The following is a 19,704-nucleotide window of genomic DNA, read 5'->3' as shown; positions in this document are numbered from 1 at the left end:
GGGCTGGAGGTGGCAGCGGGCAAGGCTTAATCAGCTGGGACTGACACTCAGCCTGTGACCCACACAGCAGGAGAGGGAGAAAAGACATCTTCACGTTCCAAGGGCTTGGGATGTCTCTGTCTCAGCTTCTGAGCTCACAGCCAAGCGTAGGAACGGCGTCTTTATGTGAAGGCAAGAAGCCGCCTGACACACGTGCTTTATTTAATGCTGCTCTTAGCACAGGCTGGGAAGGCAGGGGAGCAGCCGCTGCTTAGATGGCAGTCTGGTGGGCTTCACTGTCAGTCATCAAACCCTGACCATCACCCCAACACGTCACTTTGTGGAGGTGAAAACCAAGGCCCAGGGACCCAGCAATGGGGCCAAGCACTGGCCTGGGAAGTCAGAAGAGCAAGGTTCAAATCTCTGCCCTGCCTCCTCCTGGCTGTGTGACCTTGGGCAAGTCACTTCCCCTCTCTGTACTGCAGTGTCCTCACCTCCGAAGTGGGGGATTAGAACAGCACCTGCTGCACAAGGTTACTGCAGGGATTATCAGCTCAGCACCTTGGAAGCTTCTGATTCTCCATTCCTACCTTCCAAGGGGGACGAGAACTTGGCCAAGGTCACCTGCCAGAAAATGGCAGCACCTCAGCTTGAAGCCAGCTCGTGGGCTCATTCCTGGCCATGGTCTCAGAGGCCACGTTTTGTAGCCTTCCTGCTCAGTGACGCAGGTAGGTCCATGCTAGTGCTGTCTGCATATTCATCCACGCAGGCTTCATTCTACGACATTTACTGAGTGCCTGCTGGGTGCTGGGCCGCGCGCGAACAAATTCATAGCATTGGGAGCTCCTGGTTGCCAGGCGTGAGAAATCAGGGGAGAGATGGGGCTATTGTGCTTCTTTCAGCTCTTTCCTTTACCCTCTGAGTTGCCTCCTCCTTGGCCCCGAGCTTCCCGTCCTAGCCCCATCCCAAGTTCCTGGCAGTACCCACCCACCTCTCACCCAGCCTCCAGCCCTGGAATAAAGGGTACAGCATATGCAGAGATGGTCCCCGCTTCTCTCCCACAGCAGCTGCCCCTCTCCTGTGCGATTCTGAGGGATCACCCCACTCTCCAGATGCTCCACCAGACACACCGGGCTGCGTCCCGCTGCCTAGGACTCCCTGTTTGTCCTCCAAGGACTGGCCACTGAGCCAGCGCTTGGCTGGAGAGAGAGTGCTTTCTTTGTTTGCCGCCTGCCTGACAATTTCTTTCTGAGGCTCGAGGGAGGCTCAGCCATTTTGCCCCGTTGCTCTGGGAAAAGGTCCCTCTCACTCCTCCAGGGACTTGCACCCCTAAGGGCTAGTTCTCCTCTGCCTGGGGGAGGGTCTGGGGCTCCTCTGACCAGGACCAGAGCTGAGGCTGGCTCAACCCTTCCCAGAGAAACAGAGTCCAGATGACTGTAGTTTCTAGTGACCCCTTTTGTTCTGGAATTTGGAAGTTGGGGTACCCTTTTCAGACTCTTTTATGAATGCATTTCCCCCAAAGTTCCCAAAGAGAGAATCTAGGCTCTATCCAGCACCCAACACTCCCTCTCTCACCACACACCCATCTTGTATGTCACAGAAAAACGAAGGTCGACCCCAAAGTCCGCTCACTTAGCTTGACACAGTCTCTGATTTTGGGGTGTCACCAAAGCTCAGGAGCCATTTTTTTCAGTGCCCCCCCCCCTAGTTTTTCATTTAGATGAGACTAAGCTTCCTAGGAGAGGGAGGGAGAGCTCAAGCCCCACATCGGGAAGAAACTGAGCACTGTCATCAGGCTTTTAAAAATCCAATTTTCTCCTTGGGGTTCACGTTCATTTAGAGAGGATATTAGCCTCAGTGCAGGGCTATCAGGTCTGAGTTCCTTGTCTGAAGAGCAAGCTAAGCTAGAACAGGCCATCTGTGGGTGCCAGCCATGGGGACGGGTGGGTACAAAGGGTCTCTGCATAGAGACCCGGTGGTCATTGCCCCGGGGTAACCGCAGGGAGCAGGGTCGCCCTTTTCTCCAGTCCCCATAAAGTAAATGACAGGACATAAGGCAGTAAGGTGAGAACGGTCCCCGCGGCAACAGGCAGTAAGAAGACACAGTCCTCAAACCCTCTGGGGGACCCCCCTCTCACCCCCATTCCTCAGGGAAAGGAGTGGGGAGAGTGCGGCGCGCGAGCTTCTGCGCGCTCAGCTCAAGCCCAAACTGTGGCGTGCTTTCTAGCCAAAATTTCAAGAGAGCTTAAGCTGCCCCAGGACTGAAAGGAGGTGTCCCATTCCCGGGTCGCCTACTCCCCATGGCTCTCAGAGAACAGAAGAGGGGCACTGCTCGACCTCGGCGAAGCTCACCCCAGAGGAAGAAGTGGCGCATGGCTCCCCAAACGCTATCATTCTTTCCCAGGTCCCCGCCACCCCCTGGGGATGAATGCGGCGCTTCGACGGCTCTAGCAGAATTCAGCGCCAGCTGTGGGGAAGAGGGGCCGGCGACCGGGAAAGGGCAGGAGATTCTCGCGACCCCGTGCGAGTCCCCCGGGGCCCACCCGCGTCCCAGAGGGACGGCCGGGGCGCGCGCATCGACGGTCGGAGCGGCGCCTCAGGCTCCTTCCTGAGGCCCGAAGCCAGGAGAGGCGCGGCGGCTGGAAGCTCGGCGTGCCCACCCCACCATCCAGCCCGGCCCGCGGCGGCGGCCCGGGGCGCCGGTCGCGCAGTCTGGGCCGTCCCGGGCTCTGCGCCCCGCGCCCCGACGCCGACCGCTCGTTCCTACCTGCGGCCCCGGCTGCGCGGCCCGCGGCGGGCGCTGCGCGGGCAGCTCGGCCGCTCCGGTGCGCTCCGGGCGCGGGGCCGCTCCCGGCTCGGGCCGCGCTGCGCTCCCAGCTTCTCGGCTCCCCGGCTCGGCGCGGCTCGCCCGCAACCTCGCTGCTCGCTCGGTCTTTCGAGGGCGGGCGGAGGGACGCGGGGAAGAGAGGGGCGGGGAGCGCGGCGGGCGGGGCGGAGGGCGCGAGCTGGGGGCGGGGCCGGGGCGCGGGAGCCCGCCCCTCCCGGGGAGGGGCGCTACTGCGCCGCCCGCCCCCGTCTGCGCGCCCCCGGCCCGCCGCGCTCCCCCGACCCGACAGCCTCCTCTCGGTTCATTCCTCGGCCACGTCTCCCGCCTCCCTTCACCCCGCTCCCTTCCTTCCCCTCCTCGTCTTCCCTCCCTCTCTCTCCCGTTTCCCGCTTCCAGTTCTTCGCTCTGCATCACTCCTCCCTCTCCCCTCTTCCCTCCTTTTTTTCTCTCTCTCCTCTCCCCCGCCCCATCCGTCTCGCCTGTTCCCCTCTCTCCTGCTCTCACTCTCTCATTCCTTCGCCTTCAGTCTGGTGGCTTGTTCCCTGCTTGGACTGTCTGTCCAGGTCTCTGTGTCCCAGTCCTTTTCTACATGGATTTCCCTCTTGGCTTTTCTTTTTCGCAGCCTGGCCGATCTGCTTCTGCTGGCCTCTTTTGTTTCTCATTCTCTGTCACCCCCTTCTCTCTCCGTGGATCGCAAAGCCCCCTCAGTGTGGGTGGGGGGTAGGCTCCTGTCCTCTTCCCCCGGCAACCTCCCGCTGCCTGTCACACAGGGAACAGTTTCTGACTTGGAGTCTTGGTACCAGGCTGGATGTGTGCATGTGGTAGGGAGGGCGGGCAGGAGAAGGCTCCCTGCCTGCTGCCAGGGCTTGGTGATGGAGAAAAGACACAAGTGGCTATGATGGGCAGAAGGATCAACAGATGACTACAATGGGAATCACAGCCTGGAACAACACTCAGGGATGACGGCAGAACTTCCCCTGCCCTTCCCGCCATACTCTCCTCCTTCCAGTTTTTGAGGTTTGGGGGATTGTCCCAGAGAAACCATCTCTCCCAGCCAACACCAACCCAGTGCCTGAGGACTCCCTCCCTTCGCCTTGCCAAGTCCGGACCCCTGACCCCTTTTACAAAGACTCCTGGGAATGGAGCCACGACTGCCCTTCCCTCTGGGTCCCCACAAGGACTCACAGAAAGGGTTCCTTCTGTCCAGCCTTGACCTACTCTTTACCTCTCTCTCTCTCCAGGGCTGGCATTTGCTGATTGACTTGCCATCTCCCACCCCTCATTGTCCCCCACCCCGGTCACCCATCCTGGTGTCCTACAACACACAGTGCTCCCCAGGGTCACCCTGACTTCTCCTGCCTCTTTCCCACTCTCTCGCCCCCAAGCATGGAATCTTGCTATCCTCCTTGACCCACCCATTCCTCAGGCCTCACTGGTCACCAGCTCCCATGTGCTTATGACCTCCACCTGTACTTCAAATACTTCAAATAAATATTTATTGAGCTGCTTCTACTCACCAGGCACCATCCTGGGCCCTGGAGATGTCATGGTGGACAAGACAGACCGGCCACAGACCCCAAGGTGGTCCTGGTCCAGCGTGGGAGATGGGCTTCTGTCAAATAACCACACAGGTCCAGAGTGCTCTGCCTGGAGGACACATTTCAGGGGATCTCAGCCCAGCTTGGGATGGTTGGGGAAAGTTTCCTCAAGGAAGTGCCATTTGAGCTAAGGGCCAATGGATGGCTAGATACCATCTTGGATGAAGAGCTTTAAGCAAGGATATGAGGGTAGCAAAAATGGAAGCAATTTTTCATTTTTCTTGCCAGACATTCATTTCAGCTTGTTCAGGTGATAGCATCTCAATTTTGGTTTGAGGCAACTTCCCCTCCTCCACTCACATTCATATGGTTGGGTGGGGTTCCCTCCTTTCAGAGGTGGACCTGTGACCCAGGCACAGCCAGAACACATCACCCTGATCTCAATGGTAGGGATTTGTGGCATATGCTGGATTGATGAGAACTTTTCCTGGGACGTTTCCTAAAACTATTGTCAAGCAGAAGTTCAATCCCCACCATGGCTCCTAAGCCTGGATCTGCTGGGAGCCATCTTTCTCATTCCTTGAGCAGATCCTATCTGAAAATAAAGCCAACACAGAGGGAGACAGAACCAAGAGATGGAATGTGGACTGAGTCCTGATGAATATTGTTTGAGTCCCTGGATTCAGCCATGCCTGAAGACAGTTTTATTATTTAAATCTCATTACGTTCCTTTTTCATCACTTATGCAAGTAGGAATTCAGTTTATGTTGATTAAAACCAAAATAGTTCTGATGAATCCAGTGCTGGACTGAGAAATATGAAGCATTACTTGTATAAAGGAATTATAATAACCATTTCCATCCCCCTTTCTTTTTCCTGTTCAAAAGTTAATTCCTCTCTATTTTCATTGCTCTAAATGTGTTTTGCCTACTTATGAAAGCAAAGTCTGGCTGTCAGGTCAGTTTCATAGCCCTGATTATCTCTATAACATCCCCCGCTCCTTGCTCCCCCCACCCACCCACCCATGACTGTCTAGCATCTATCTGCTTATCTCCAGTGGTGGAGAACTCATTATTCCACCAGTCAGATGGTTTCAAACAACAAACTTATCTCATTGGAGTTCTGAGAACTGTCCCTTGTGCAGTGCAGCTTCAGATAAGGGACACTGAAGTTCAGGTAGCTGATGCACGGTTTCCATGTCTTTCCTAAAAGCCAGGTTAAAATCTTCCAGAGAACTCACATGCATCCCTCATGGGCTAGAGCAATGGGTTCTGTTAGCAGAGTTCCCAAAATATAGGCTGGCAATGACTGGTGGTACCTAGGATCATTTTCAGTGGAGTGGAATAACTTGGCATGGAAAAGATCTTCTATTTCATCTCCCTATAATGTCCTTGTGATTTCTGTCCACGGGCAAGTCTCAGGTTGGTGCTAATTTATCTCAACACCTCTCCACAGTACTGAGCAATCCCGTGTTAACTATGAGAGATGAGCCTAGGACCCCAGCCTTGGTAGACACCAATATTTAGTTAGGATTGAACACACTGCTCATTTGTCCTTGTATCTATTTTAGTGGAGACCTATTTCTGGCATGTAATACTGATCTTCTGGTTACAGTGTGATGTACAGTTTCCTTTTCGGATACGTTTATTTAATCTAAAAAAGGAAAATGCTTAAGTAAATAAAAATAGACACAATGCACAGATTTTTGCAAAACTCTTGTGGCTGGTTTGAAAATGACTAAAGTTTGAAGAGCCTAATTTAGAGAAACATTGCACCCATGTGTTCATTCACTCAACAAATGTTCATTGAGCACCTCTGAGACGAGACACAGGGGAGGGCTAGCCAAAGATTAGACAACACAGCTGGTAGGAGATGCCATAAGCGAGGGCAAGGCCGGAACATGGAAAGCCCAAAGAATTGGAGTTGACCTTGTTGGGGGCACTGGGGAGCTACTGAATGTGCTGGAGCAGAGAGTAAGGTAGGGTTTCACATTGCTGAGACTGGCCAGATATGTGAGGTAGATTGAAAGGGGGAAGAATTGAAACCCGGAGACCGGTAGGAGGCTGCTGTAATATCGTAGGTGTGAAATGAGGAGGGCTGGCGCCCAGCAGAGCTCTCGCACACAATGGGCCTCAATAAATGGCTGAACCTTCATTGTTAGTGTGATTGCCGTAGTCCTCCCCCCCCACCCCCGTTGACTCGGGATCATTGACTGACTCATAGACTTACAGGGCATCAGGCCAGAAATGGCCCCAAGATGTTACCTAGTTGAATACTTTTATTTTAGAAACTGGTAAATTGAGGCCCAGAGAGAAGCAGTGACTCGCCTGAGAGCACCTGGCTACCTGGTCGCAGAGCCAGGAAGGTGAGAACCTGCTGCACATTAATCACGTGGGGAAACGGGGGCCCGGAGAGTCACTGGCCCAAAGTCACACAGTGGAAGAAGAGCAGAGCTGACATCCCAACTCAAGCCTGACTGTCTCCAAAGCTAGTTCATTCATCCTCCCCCTAGGGCTTCCCCGCCCCCAAACCTGTCACAGGCCACCATTAGGTGATGCAGTGAGAAGAGACCTGATTTGGGGGTGGTGAGGATGTCCACATCTGTCATCAGGTCTCTGTGTGTGTGGGGGCAAGTCCTTTCCCTCTTTGAGCCCCAGGTTCCTCACTTTTAAATTAAAGAGACTTCACTCCACTTCCGCCAACCCGAGACCCCAGGCTGCTGGGTGATGGGTCAGGGGAAGGCCGTGCCGGAGTCTGCTCCCCACACCTTGCCCATGCCTCCTGCCCTCCGCCCCTCAGCTGCTTGTAGCAGACTCTGTCTCCACAGACAACACAAATCCATCATCCAGCATCTCCAAAATTATAGTAAGACCGAGAAGCCTCTCTTCGACCTAAGAAAACATTCCCGCAGGGAAGCAGGGCTTGGTGTTTTGTTTCAGAAGGGACGCTGTTACCTCCACCACATCCTGTTACCCCCGCTCCATGCCAGAAGTTCCCCCATTAGCAAAAGAGCCGCCACATTAATGTGCGCAACCACTTGAAAAGCCACAGCGAACCTCGTGGGAGATAATAGGACTAATCGGACGCAAGAGCATTTTGTTATCTTGTCGGGGAGTCACGCTGGGGCAGGTCCCCGGCAGCGGCCTCGTTGCAGAATGCTCAAATATTTGTGCGTGTCATACCTTTCTGGAATCAATATTGAAACACTCAGACAGACTGCCATTTGCGAAGAGGCAGCCCCCATTCCCTCACAGGTGGAGAGAAGCCTGTGCTCTGTGCAGACCCAGCTTGTCCGGAGGAGATGGCCCAATAAACATTTCTGCAAAGCATGCAGCACCGTGGCTAACATGCTGGCTTTGGAGTCAGACAGACCCTGGACCAGTGACCTCACCTTTCCAGGCCTCAGTTTCCTCATCTGTGGAATGGGAACGATAACAACCCAGGAGCAGTGTTGAGAGGCAGCAGGAATTCACAGCTCTCAAACCCAGGCATGGAGTGGCTGCCCCATCAGGGCTTTGGCATTCCATACCTCCATCTCTATCTTGGGAAATCCAGAAGCAGCAAATGCCTGCTCCACTGTCATCATCTGCCATCAGAATGGCAGCTAATCACAGTACCATTATTTATAAGAGAAATGGATTCAGCATCTTCCTTCCACACAGAAGCTATTGACATTCCTAGAATAGTCCCTGGAGAGGGAAAGCCCATTGCAAAATGCTCCTTCAGAAACAATCTGCAATCAGTTGGCCAGGCGTGGGTCCAGAGATGTGGTCCTGGCTGGTTCCCACTGATAAGGAGAACAAAGCACTCTGCCCGAGGCCAGGGCTGGGGCGGGCAGGAGCTGGGAGAGCACTGACATCTTCATGGGAGAGAACATTGCAGAGCCACAGGGGGTCTCTGCCCCATTAGGTGCCCCCTGACCTTCCCCTTCCTCATTTTCTCCCCAAGTTTCTCTCTTCTCTTTTTACCTTTCTTTTCTCTTCCTCCCTCTCTCTTCTTTCTTTTCTTATTTTGTTTTCCATCATTTTTCCTCTTTAAAAAATATTATTAATTACACGAGTATTTCTGGTATTTACTCCTTACTTAAACTGTTACAATTTTTAAGACAGAAGTTCCTTTTAATCCCACTTAATTTTCATTTATCCTCCTCCCTTTCCAGACATGATATGAACAGTTTGCTAAACATCCTTCCAGACTTCTTTCTTTCCATTTGCGTACATCTATATATACCTGGAAAACATGTTTTTGTGTGTGTGTGTTTGTATGATAAAAATAGCTTTGTACTTTAGTTGTCATTCTGCCACTTGCTTTTTTTTTTTTAAGAGAAGTTTTAGGTTCACAGCAAAATGAAGAGGAAGGTACAGAGATTTCTCGTATACCTCCTGCCCCAACACGTCCATCACTTCCCTCATGACTGATGTCCCCTCTGAAGTGGTACTTTTGTTACAATTGAGGAACCTACACTGACACATTGTTATCACCCAAAGTCCACCGTTTACCATAGTGTTCACTGCTGGTGCTGTACATTCTGCGGTTTTGGACAAATGTATAATGACATGTACCATTATAATAGTATCCACTGCCTTAAAAATCACTGGTACTCCACCTGTTCATCCCTCCCCTATCCTCACCCTCCGGGAACCCTGATCTTTTCACTGTCTCCTTAGTTTTCGCTTTCCCAGAGTGTCACGTAGTCAGAATCATACAACATGGAGTCTTTTCAGATTGTCTTCTTTCACTTAGCAACATGCATTTAAGATTGCTCCATGTCTTTTCATGGCTTGATAGCTCATTTATTGTTAGTGCTGAATAATGTCCCTGTTGTCTGGATGTACCACAATTTATGTTTTCATTCACCTATTGAAGGGCCTCTTGGTGGCTTCCAAGTTTTGCCAATTATGAAGAAAGCTGCTGTAAATATCTATGTGTGGGTTTTTGTACGGACATAAATTTCCAACTTCTTTGGATAAGTAACAATGAGTGGGACTGTGGCATAGTACTGTAAGAGTATGCTTAGTTTTGTAAGAAGTCACCAAAATGTCTTCCAAAATAACTACCTTTACACACTCCCGTCAGCAGTGAATGAGAGTTCCTGTTGCTCTAAACCCTTACCGGCATTTGATGTTGTCAGTGTTCCAGATTTTAGCTGTTCCAATAGGTGTGTAGTGGTACCTCGTCGTTTTACCTTGCACTTCCCTGATGACGTATGATGTAGGACATATTTTCAAATACTTATTCTCCATCTGTATAACTTATTTGATGAGGTGTCAGTTAAGGTCTTTTGATTTTTAAATTGGGTTGTTAGTTTTCTTATTGGGTTGTTGAGTTTTAAGAGCTCTTTGTGTATTTTGGATAATAGTCCTTTATCAGATACGTATTTTGCAAATATTTTCTCCCACTCTGTGGCTTGTCTTCTCATTCTCTTGACGTTGTCTTCCATGGAGCAGTTTTTAATTTTAATGGACTCCAACTTCTCAATTACTTCTTTCATGAATCATGCATTTGGTGGTGTAGCTAAAAAGGCATCATCATACCCAAAGTCATACAGATTTTCTCCTATGTTATCTCCCAGGACTTTCCTCACTTTGCATTTTATACTTAGGTCTGTGATCAACTGTGAGTTAATTTTTGTGAAAGGTGTAAGATTTCTGTCTAGATTCTTTTTTTTTTTTTTTGCATATGAATGTACAGTTGTTACAGCACCGTTTGTTTCTCCATTTGATTGCCTTTGCTCCTTTGTCAAATATCAGTTGATCGTATTTACAGGGGTCTATTTCTGGGCTCTCCAGCCTGTTCCATTGATCTATTTGTCTATTCTTTCACCAGCATCACACTGTCTTGCTTACTGTAACTTTATAGGAAGTCTTGAAGTCAAGTAGTGTCTGTCCTCCAACTTTGTTCTTCAATATTGTGTTGGCTATTCTGGGTCTTTTGCCTTTCCATATAAACTTTAGAATCAGCTTATTGATATCCACAGACTATCTTGTTGGAATTTAGACTAGGACTGCATTGAATTTATAGATCAAATTGGGAAGAACTGACATCTTGACAATATTGAGGCTTCCTATCCACAAATACAGAATATCTCTCCATTCATTTTGTTCTTCAATTTTTTCCATCAGAGCTGGTAGTTTTCATCATATGGATCATGTGTACATTTTGTTAGAATTTTGCCTAAGTATTTCATGGGGGTGGGTACTAATATAAATGGTGCTGTGCTTTTAATTTCAAATTCCACTTGTTCATTGCTGATATATAGGAAAGCAGTTGATTTCTGTATATTAATTTTGTATCCAGCAACCTTGCTATAGTTACTTGTACATAGAGAAACAAGTTATCTGAAAACATAGTTTCATTTCTTCCTTCGCAACCTGTACGCCTTTTACTTTCATTTCCTGTCATATTGTATCAGCTAGAACTCCCAGGAGGACATTAAAAAGGAGAGTTGAGAAGAAATATCCTTACCTTGCTTCTGATGCCACTTGCTTTTTCCACCTGGCAACATCTTGGCGATCTTTGCATTTTGGTGTATAATAGATCTCATTCTTCCATTTGAATGGCTGTGTACCTTTCCAAAGTGAGGCTGGTAGTGCTCCCTGCATTTCTCCATTGATGGTTATTCATATAAGTCCAAGTCTTTGCCAATGCATACAATGTGCCTGGGACACTCTTGTACGCATAGTTTCTGCCTCTTCCTCCTCAGTCTCTGCCAGTTTTCACGGTGCCCTTTTTAAAACAAGATCCCTCAGAGAGCTATCTCTTTTCATACAACCCCAGCTGCTCAGGGAGACCCAGAGAAAGGCAGTTGTGTTTGCAGCCAGGTCTGCCTGGATGTGGGCTTCCCCCAAACCTGGCCAGATTTGGAGCCTGCTTTCCTGGCAGCAGATTCCTTCAGACCCAGTCTTAGTGGGAGAAGCCCTCATACTTTGGAACATGCACCCCAGCTTCTCCTCTTAAGAGAAGAGAAGAGAATAAATGCCTCTCATTATTTTGTGTGACCCAGCTGGTCATCATAGCTTTAGGTCAGGTGATCCAGACCCAGTTCCCAGGGGCCATGATGCAGAAGTCCCTTTTTTTCAGCAGTGGGGGAAAGGTCAGTGCTGGGGCGGGGGGTGTAGCCCAGCAGCCCTGTTTATAGAACTGTGCTCTCTCTAGACACACAAATGTGTTGCATGAGTCCATGTGAGCAGAGGGAGGAAAAGTGTGCAGGTTGAGGGGAGGGTAGCCTTTTATGGTCAACACAGTGGGTTTTATAAAGCACCAAGATTGGGGAGGGGGTGAACTTGGCTCCTGCCTACAGCTGCAGTTCTGACAGGTTTAGGCTTATCTGAGGAGCTGTGTACCAATTACTCACAGGGAAGAGGAGAGGGAAGAAGAGGAGAGGAGACAGGGCAGGAGAGACCGGGATGGTAGCAATCTTGACGTCTAACTAGACTTCTTTGTGCCATGAGCCCTTTTGGTATGCTGGGGTAACGTATGAGCCCTTCTCTGAACCATGTTTTTAAGTGTGTAAGATAAAATACCCAAAATGACAAAGAAACACAGTTATCAAAATATTGAAAAAAATCACAACTGTCACATATATGTGAAATATATACTCCTCTATTAAGGCATTAAAGAACAAGATCTAACATTGGATCTGGTCACTACTGTAACTTCAAAGCCATGATGAACATAAATGATATTTAAGCAATTTCTGCAAGAACCATAAAGTGACATGAAAATAGACGTGATTTCTGTTGGCTGCACATCGGCACAGGTATGGCCAACATGACTGGTTTGTTACCTTCATTGGTGATGGAAGGGAATGAGTTAAAATAAAGATATGTTTGCCCTGTGCAAATTCACAGACCCCTTCAGTTCTCTTTGCAGTGTGGAATGCAGGCCAGGAAGAGGGGAACAGTACAGTAGAAACGGGAGGGGTCCCTTCCACAGGGGGGAAGTTCTGAGCCCATGAGGCTCTGCCCCAGTCCAGGGGGCAGGTGTGACGGAGAGGGGGCAAGGTGCTTCCTTCTCCCCATTTGTGCCTGGCCTGCAGCTCCTGTTGAGGGACACCTGGGGACAGCCCAGGCATCAGCAAGGACAGCTGCAGACAGCTTCTCGGGCAATTGCCAAGGTGGCTGCTGGAAAGAGCACAGTGGATGGCGCCGGTGGCCACTGCTGACAGGCTGGTTGCTGAGCACCTGGCAGACATCAGTTTAGGTCCTATGTGAGGGGGAGGTGGAGCCAATGAAATGTGACTTATGATTATTACTGGGACCCACCTGAACCCACAAGCTGGGGAAGGCTGGAGTAACTCGAGGTAGAATAACAACACATTGCATTTGTATTTTGTATAACATTCTGCTGTTAAATTGTGATTCATGGTCCTCAAGACATATCCATTGCTATCCCCAGCTTACAGATGACGAGGCTGAGGGCCCAGAGGAACAGGAATTTGTTCAAGATCACACAGCTAGTGAATGGTGGTGCCAACTCAAATCTTGGACTCTCGGTTCAGCACAGAAGAGTAGAAGAGGCGAGACTGAAAAGAACAGCTAATGTGAGACCATGGGGGGACTTAAGCACCAGACCGAGGCACAGGAATCTTGTCCTGATGGCAGTGGGGAGCCAAGGAAGGTTCCTGAGCAGAGAAGTGGCTTGGAAGCCTGGGGAAGATTGATCTGGTGATGGTGTGTGGTGTGGGTTGGGTGGAGAGAGAGTGAGTGGGGACCCAGAGGCATCCAGGAGGTGGCTGCAATTATCTAGGGAGGAATAATGAGGAGAAACCATAAGGAGAAACCCCAGGACAAGCCCCGCAAAGAGAATCCCCCAACTGTCCACTGGGAGGGCCACATGGACATCTTGAGACGTCTGCTTCCAGGGCCACTCCATGTACTATAGTGCATATCATTCACTACACTGGTGCCTGACCAAGGGGACAAGTGGGTCTGAAATCCAGTCTGGACTCTACTGGCCAAGCTGAAGGGTATGACTGTGTCCACCCAGAAGAGGGCACTGTTCTAATTCACATGAGGCTCGGTACAGGCAAGCGTAGCCCTGTCCATTGCCTGAAATCCCCTCTGGGAAATCACCTCTCTACCTTTCCCAGGTCATGTGGCTTAGGTGGAGCTGGATTCACCTTTGGCTCTAGAGATGGGCAAGTGACCCAAGCTTGGCCAGCTGGGGAAAATTCACCACCCCCACTGTAGCAATTTGTTTAGGAAGGAACACATGACCAAAGCTGGCCCAATCAGAAGGAATGCCGACTTCCATTGATGAAGAGTGTCTGCCTAAAATCAAGGCCAAAATAGAGGCAAATACAGTCAAGGGGTGGTGAAAGTGAAACTCAGTCATGAGTCTTAATGGTATCATCTGAGTCCCTGATCCAGCCATGCCTGAAGCCCCCTGGGACTTTTCCTTATATGACCCAATAAGCCCCCCTCCCCTAGACAATGTTTAGTGTAAGCAGTTTTTGTTGTTGTTGTTGTTTTTGGTTTTGGTTTTGCTTGCAACTTAAAGTGTCCTGACAGACACACCAGTCACCTAGATCAGGAGTGAGCAACTCACAACCCATGGGCCGAGGTCAGCCTCCACCTATTTTTTATAAATAGAGTTTTTTGGGACACAGCCACGCCCATCTGCTTACACATCAGCTATGGCTGTTCTTGCACGGCAGGGCAGAGGTGAGCAGCCGTGGCAGAGACTCTGGCGCACAAGGCCTACATGATTTTTATATGGCCTTTGCAGAACATGTGTGTCAATGCCTGACCTAGGTCAACCTCTCTCACCTCTTATTAAGATGGAAACTGGGGCCCAGAGAAGGGCTTGCCTCACAATGGGGCAGAGCCAGCCCTGGAACCCAGGTTTTCTCATGCTCAGCCTAGAGTCCTTTGTTCTACCTCTCCTTGTCCCCAGACACTGCCCTGAAATGTCCATATATCCTTCCAGACAGTGTTTGATTCAGTTGGCAGTCGAGTCCCCTTCATAGACCCAGACAAAATTCTTCTCTGCAGCCTCCCTGTGATGCTCCTGGGAGTCGCAGGGAGCCAGGGAAATTGAATTCCATAAATAACCGAGTCTGACAGCCCAGCCAGTCCAGCCTGCCCCCCCTCCCCCCCAGTGACTTGCTAACTGGAGCTGGAGCAGACACGGAGGACAGCTGTCCTGATGGGGACCCTGTCTGAATCTCTCAGATGCTCTCCTGGCCATGGGACCCAGGACCAGAGGAAGGGCCACTTGTAAAATGCTTTTAACATTGTCCCAATAAGACAAGGCTTGGGGTTGGAGATTGGTCCATCTTAAGGGGGCTGAGAGGTGATTTGGGTCATCAGGGTAGGGCTGGGGGTGCTCAGAGACAAGAGCATCGTGAAGTCAGGGAAGGCTCTCTGGAGGAGGCAGTCTGGAGCATTCAAAGACAAAATTAAAAATGTAGAGGAAACCCTTTGCTACCTCTCTGAATCCCTCCCCTCCCCTAGCTGTCTACACTCCAGCCACTTGGGCTTAACCCAAATATTCCAAACCCACTCCTGCCTCAGGGCCTTTGCACTTGCTGTCCCCTCAGCCTGGAGCTCTTAACTCTCAGACCTTTGTGTTGCTGGTTTCTTCTCATCATTCAGGTCTTGGCATATCCGTCACCACCACTGTCCTTCACCACCTGTCTTAAAGTTGCTGCCCAAGCGCAGTCCATCTCCCTCTCATCCTCCCTTTTTGTTTCCTTGTGTCTCTGGCCTCTAGAATCATCCCTGGCTTGGGGCCCAGGGAGATTAATAGTGTTTGTTAAATGAGTGACTGGGGAAGCAGCATATGCCCCCGGGGCACTTACAGTTCAGTGGGGGAGATGCAAATCCCACGTGGTGTGTAAGGCATCTCAAGGGGAGGGGAGGGGAGGAGGCAACACAGAGACCGGATCTGCCATGGACTTGGGAGGAGGGAGACCTTCCTGAGGAGGGCAGGGTGGGCAGGAGTTAGCTATGAAGGGGACTGGTGGAGGGAACAGTGTGTGCAAAACACCAGAGGTGAAGGAGGGGGGTGAGGAATTCAGCACAAAGAGAGGATGGGAGGTAGGGCTGTGAGGCTGGACAAGCGGGCAAGGCTCAAGGCCAGGGCCAGCGACAGCCTGTTAGGGAGGCTGGACTTCATCCTGAGCTAGGATGGTGGTTGAGCAGGGACATGACAAGATCAGCCCTGGGCTTGGAAGGCTCATTTAAGGATGTGTTGGAATCAGAAGGCAGGGTCTTCCTCCTAGAAAGGGGTAGGGTGGTCACTAGAGAAGAAGATGGAGTGACTTGGATCCTCCGCTCCACCTGCTCCCCCAGCATCCACACCCAGGGCTGCTGTCTTGCCACAGTCCAGACCTGGCCCTTCCAGGTTGCTAGTCAGGTGGTTTCCTTGAAGAGGTGACCTGGAGCAGCCCTGGACCCATTGGAAAGGGCTGAACAGGGAGACCTTAGCACAAGACTTGGATTTGCTCCCAGTGGGCTGTGTGAACTTGTGTGCCTCTTTGGGCCTCAGTTTCCTCATCTGTCGAACAGGGAGAACAGTAGCACCTGCGTTGTGGGTCTGAATGAGAGTGTATGTCATGCACTAAGCTCAGAGCCTGGCTCCGGACCAGCACCTGGACGCGTGGTGACTCTCTCAGCCATGATGAGGGGCTGGCTGGTTTGTTCTGGCTGGAGGTTCCTGCAGGGGGAGGAGGGGTGAGCTGGGAGGAGGGAAGGCGTGTTGGAGGTTTGGGGGAGGCTAAGGCATTTTGGAGACCCCCAAATCCCTTCTGGAAGAGACTTAGCATTGGGGACGGCTCGGGGCTGGGTCTGTCCCCTACTGGGCTCCCACCCTGCCCTCCCAGGGAGATCTGAGTCAGTCCTGGGACTGGGAGGGGACCTCAGGCTCTGGAGCTGGTAGCTGACAACAGAAACCCTGCCTCCCGGTCCTGCTGCCATTCCTTTGCAGCCACAGTGTGCAGGCCAGGTGGGGACAGCCCAGCTGCTGTGTGGAAGGTAACAGATGGCCACAAATGAGGGGTGAACAAACCTGCTAAATCATCAGCTGGGAAACTGAGCATCTCACCCTCCGTCTGTGAGAGCTCCCTCCCTGCGGAAGGGAACGTATGTCCGGGTGTGAGTCTGGAAGCGTTTGGCGCGTGTACAGATGGGCGTAGTGCCCTGGCTGGAGCGTGTCACACACACATACACATCTGTACACACACGCTCACACACACACTCACGTACACACACGTGCTCACACTCCCCCATCCACATTCTTCCCGTCACGCGCACACTCCCGTTCATCCACAGGCTCTTGTGCACACCAATCACACACTTTTTTTACATCCAGAAACACCGACCTACAGCTGTCTACACCCAGAGCACAAGGCATCCCAACACGTGGATTTGCGCAGCTGCATTTTCTCACACCAGCCAAGACCTGCTGAGACCACAGGCTCCTCACATCCCTGAGTCACAGCGGGGCAGGCTCTCCCTGTGGGAGGGCCCGTGTCCCATCCTGCTGGGCACAGGCCCAATCACATGGCCCGTTCCAGCCCCTGAAATCAGAGTGGAAGAGCTGCGTCCCTGCAGGTGGAAGCCTCCAGAGCCAGCTCCCAGTTCCTCAAGGCTTCCTGTCCCTCTGCTGTGGTGACCGGCAGCACTCCAGGTAGAGGATGCCCTTCTACTCTGGGTCCCAGGGTGCAGCTGACAGGAAGCAGAGCCATAGGTGGCCCTGGAAGTAACGTAGATGCTGAAAAGGAAATCTTCATCGCTGTGAGCTGCTGAGCTCTGGGGACCACTTGTTACTGCATCATGGACGACAGCCTTGTCTGTGTGAGACCACACACGCATGTGCTGGGCTCACCCTCACGCAGTGGTGCTGGGCTCACACACACACTGTGAGCTACTAGAAAACATACATGTGTGTGGTCTCTGCCCCTGGCTCCTGGCACAGGGCTCCTGAAACCCTTATAATTTCCTAAGTGACAAGAGCCCAGGAGCATCTTTTGTTCAAGTATTTGGCCTTTGACCCGTGTTACTGACACAGAGCTCCTAAATCCCTTGGAATTTCCTGAATGATAGGGGTGCCTTTTGTTCCACTGAGGTGACCCTGGGTGGGCTCCTGGAAGGCTTCAGGATGGGGGCTGGTCCCCAGAAAGACCAAGCCGTGATTAGAAGCTTGGGCCTTTCAGCCCTGCCCCTCGTCCTCTGCGAAGAGAAGAGGGGCTGAAGATTGACCTAATGGCTGGCCATGCCTGTGTGATGAACCTCCATAAATAGCCCCAAAGTGCAGGGTTCAGAGAGCTTCTGGGTTGGTGATCACACCCACATGTTGGGAAGGCGGTGCACCCCAACTCCACAGGGATAGAAGCTCCCACACGTGGGACCCCTCTGCACCAATCTGTATGTACCTCTCCATCTGGCCGTTTATCCGTGTCCTTTACCATATCCCTTATTAGATAATGAACCAGTAACCTTGGCAGGATAGCCCTGGCAGGACTATTTGAGCTGGGCCTTCCGATACTTGTGAGAGCATGGGTTTGGTTACAGAAAGACCTGGATTCAAGCCTCCACCTTAAAAGCCAGCATTTCCCTGAGTTCTGTGAGGCATTCTAGCAAATTACCAAGCCCAAGGAGGGGATTGCGAGAACCCTGGTTTGTATCTGGCTGGTCAGAAGTGCAGGTGAGAACTTGGGACACATGATTGGCGTGTGAAGAGAGGGAAGTCTCATGGGACTGAGCCCTTAAACTGTGGGATCTGACACTCCAGGTAGACAGTGGCAGAACTGAATTGTAGGACACCCAGCTGGCGGTGAAATTGTGTGATGTGTGGAAAACTCATGGCGTCTGGAGTTGGAAGTGTTGTGAGTGTGGTTGTGGTGTGAGAGCAAAGGAGAAACATGAGGGGGGCGGCTTTTCTTATGCACATACACACTCACATTCCTGTAGGGCAAACACACACACACACACACACACACACACACACACACACACACACACTCCCCTGGGCCCACACGGTTTCCCTAGCACACTCCAGGCTGGTCTGATAGGCAGAGCTTCTAACCTCTGGCCAGAAACAGGGAAAACAGCGGAGACAGGATGAGATGGGAACGGAGAACAGATGTGTGGTTTGGTAGCGGAGCTGTGGTTGAACTGTTCATTAGAAGGGGCTTTTCTGTTGTCAAAGGATGAAGAACTCAATGAGGGCTGAGTGGGCAAGTTTCTGAGGGTCAAGGAGCACTTCCTGGGGAGTCAGGAAACTTGGCTTTGGACCTCAAGTGGCTGTGTGACCTTCCCTGGTCTGCCCTTCTCTGGGGACAGGAGTTGCTTTGAATCCAGGAAGGGAGGCTGGTCGAGCTGGAGTAACAATCAACAGCCCAACAGTGACCTCTCCCTGCAGTAAAGCCCACTGCGTGCCCAGCACTGAGCCAGTCTCTGCTTGAGCATCCACTCGGGGAACCTGTGGGGCCAGCTGGGGTCCTTCAAAGTCCAACGACCCCCGTTCCTGGGCTCTCAGATGTCTCGACATCCCTCGAAAGGTGAAGTACATTCTTTACTGGGTGTGTTTGCCCTGACAAACTAGTAGCCCCAGGTAATGCCTAATCTCACAACAGCTCAGGCTGGCTTGTTTCAGCCCACCTTATCAGACTCACAAACCCCACCGCCCTTCATGGACCCTAAACCTCTTACTTCACCTACAACCAATCAGACTTGTGCAAAAGCCTATCAGGCACCCTGTGGCCCTACCTTATAAAACACCCCAACAACCGGCCCTCGATGCTCACACAGGCACCCCTCATTTGTGTGGCCACTGTTGTCTATGGCAGCAGGACCTAATAAACTCCTTCACCTCCCTCCTCTCTGGTAACTTCTTTTACCAACCTGCATGTCACGGTGTCACCAACCGGCCAACTTGTGTCCACAACTGAATCCTCCCAGCAACCCTCTGTGGAGGGCGTTTCTGAGATCTCAGTTTCCATGGATTAAAGTCACCTTGGCAGACGTCTGCGGGTGGCTCCCAGCCTGCAAAGTCCAGTGCTTAGTGTGGGTGTGAGTGATGCCGCAATGATCCCCTGACCATAGGCACAGCTGACCGGAACCTCCGGCAGGAGAGGCAAGCGTGATCTTGGGATGGAGTGACGTGGGGATCCCAAAGGGCGAGTGGCCACATCTTGGGGAAGTTTGGGAAGACTTACCCTTGGCAGGACTATTTGAGCTGGGCCTTCAGATGCTGGTGAGAGCATGAGTTTTGGCAACAGAAAGTCCTGTGTTCAAGTCCCAACTCCTTTGCTTCCTGGCTGTAGAACTTTGGGTAAAGGACTCAGCCTGACCGGGCCCCAGTTTCCTCATCTGTGAAGTGGATATAATCACTACTATGATCATTGTTGGGATG

General features: G+C 51.4%; 1 protein-coding gene and 1 long non-coding RNA gene across 2 annotated transcripts in view; one reads left to right on the top strand and one right to left on the bottom strand.

The window, feature by feature from the left end:
• Positions 1–2,913, bottom strand: part of SLC6A1 (solute carrier family 6 member 1) — a 40,307-nt gene extending 37,394 nt beyond the window's left edge. Inside the window, exon 1 of the mRNA XM_032458971.1 lies at positions 2,747–2,913. The gene's annotated coding sequence lies outside the window, so the exon portion shown is untranslated. The remainder of the gene's footprint in view (positions 1–2,746) is intronic.
• A 5,812-nt stretch (positions 2,914–8,725) lies between these two features.
• On the top strand, positions 8,726–12,523 carry LOC106729252. Its single transcript, XR_001365632.2, has 3 exons — positions 8,726–9,175; positions 9,371–9,372; positions 12,512–12,523. It is a non-coding gene; the product is annotated as an uncharacterized LOC106729252 (long non-coding RNA).
• The last annotated feature ends 7,181 nt before the right edge of the window (positions 12,524–19,704 follow it).

This window comes from Camelus ferus, chromosome 17, assembly GCF_009834535.1.
Source record: "Camelus ferus isolate YT-003-E chromosome 17, BCGSAC_Cfer_1.0, whole genome shotgun sequence".
Classification (NCBI taxonomy): domain Eukaryota; kingdom Metazoa; phylum Chordata; class Mammalia; order Artiodactyla; family Camelidae; genus Camelus; species Camelus ferus.
The sequence above is the reverse complement of the archived record's forward strand: the minus strand, read 5'-3'. Positions and strand labels throughout refer to the sequence as shown.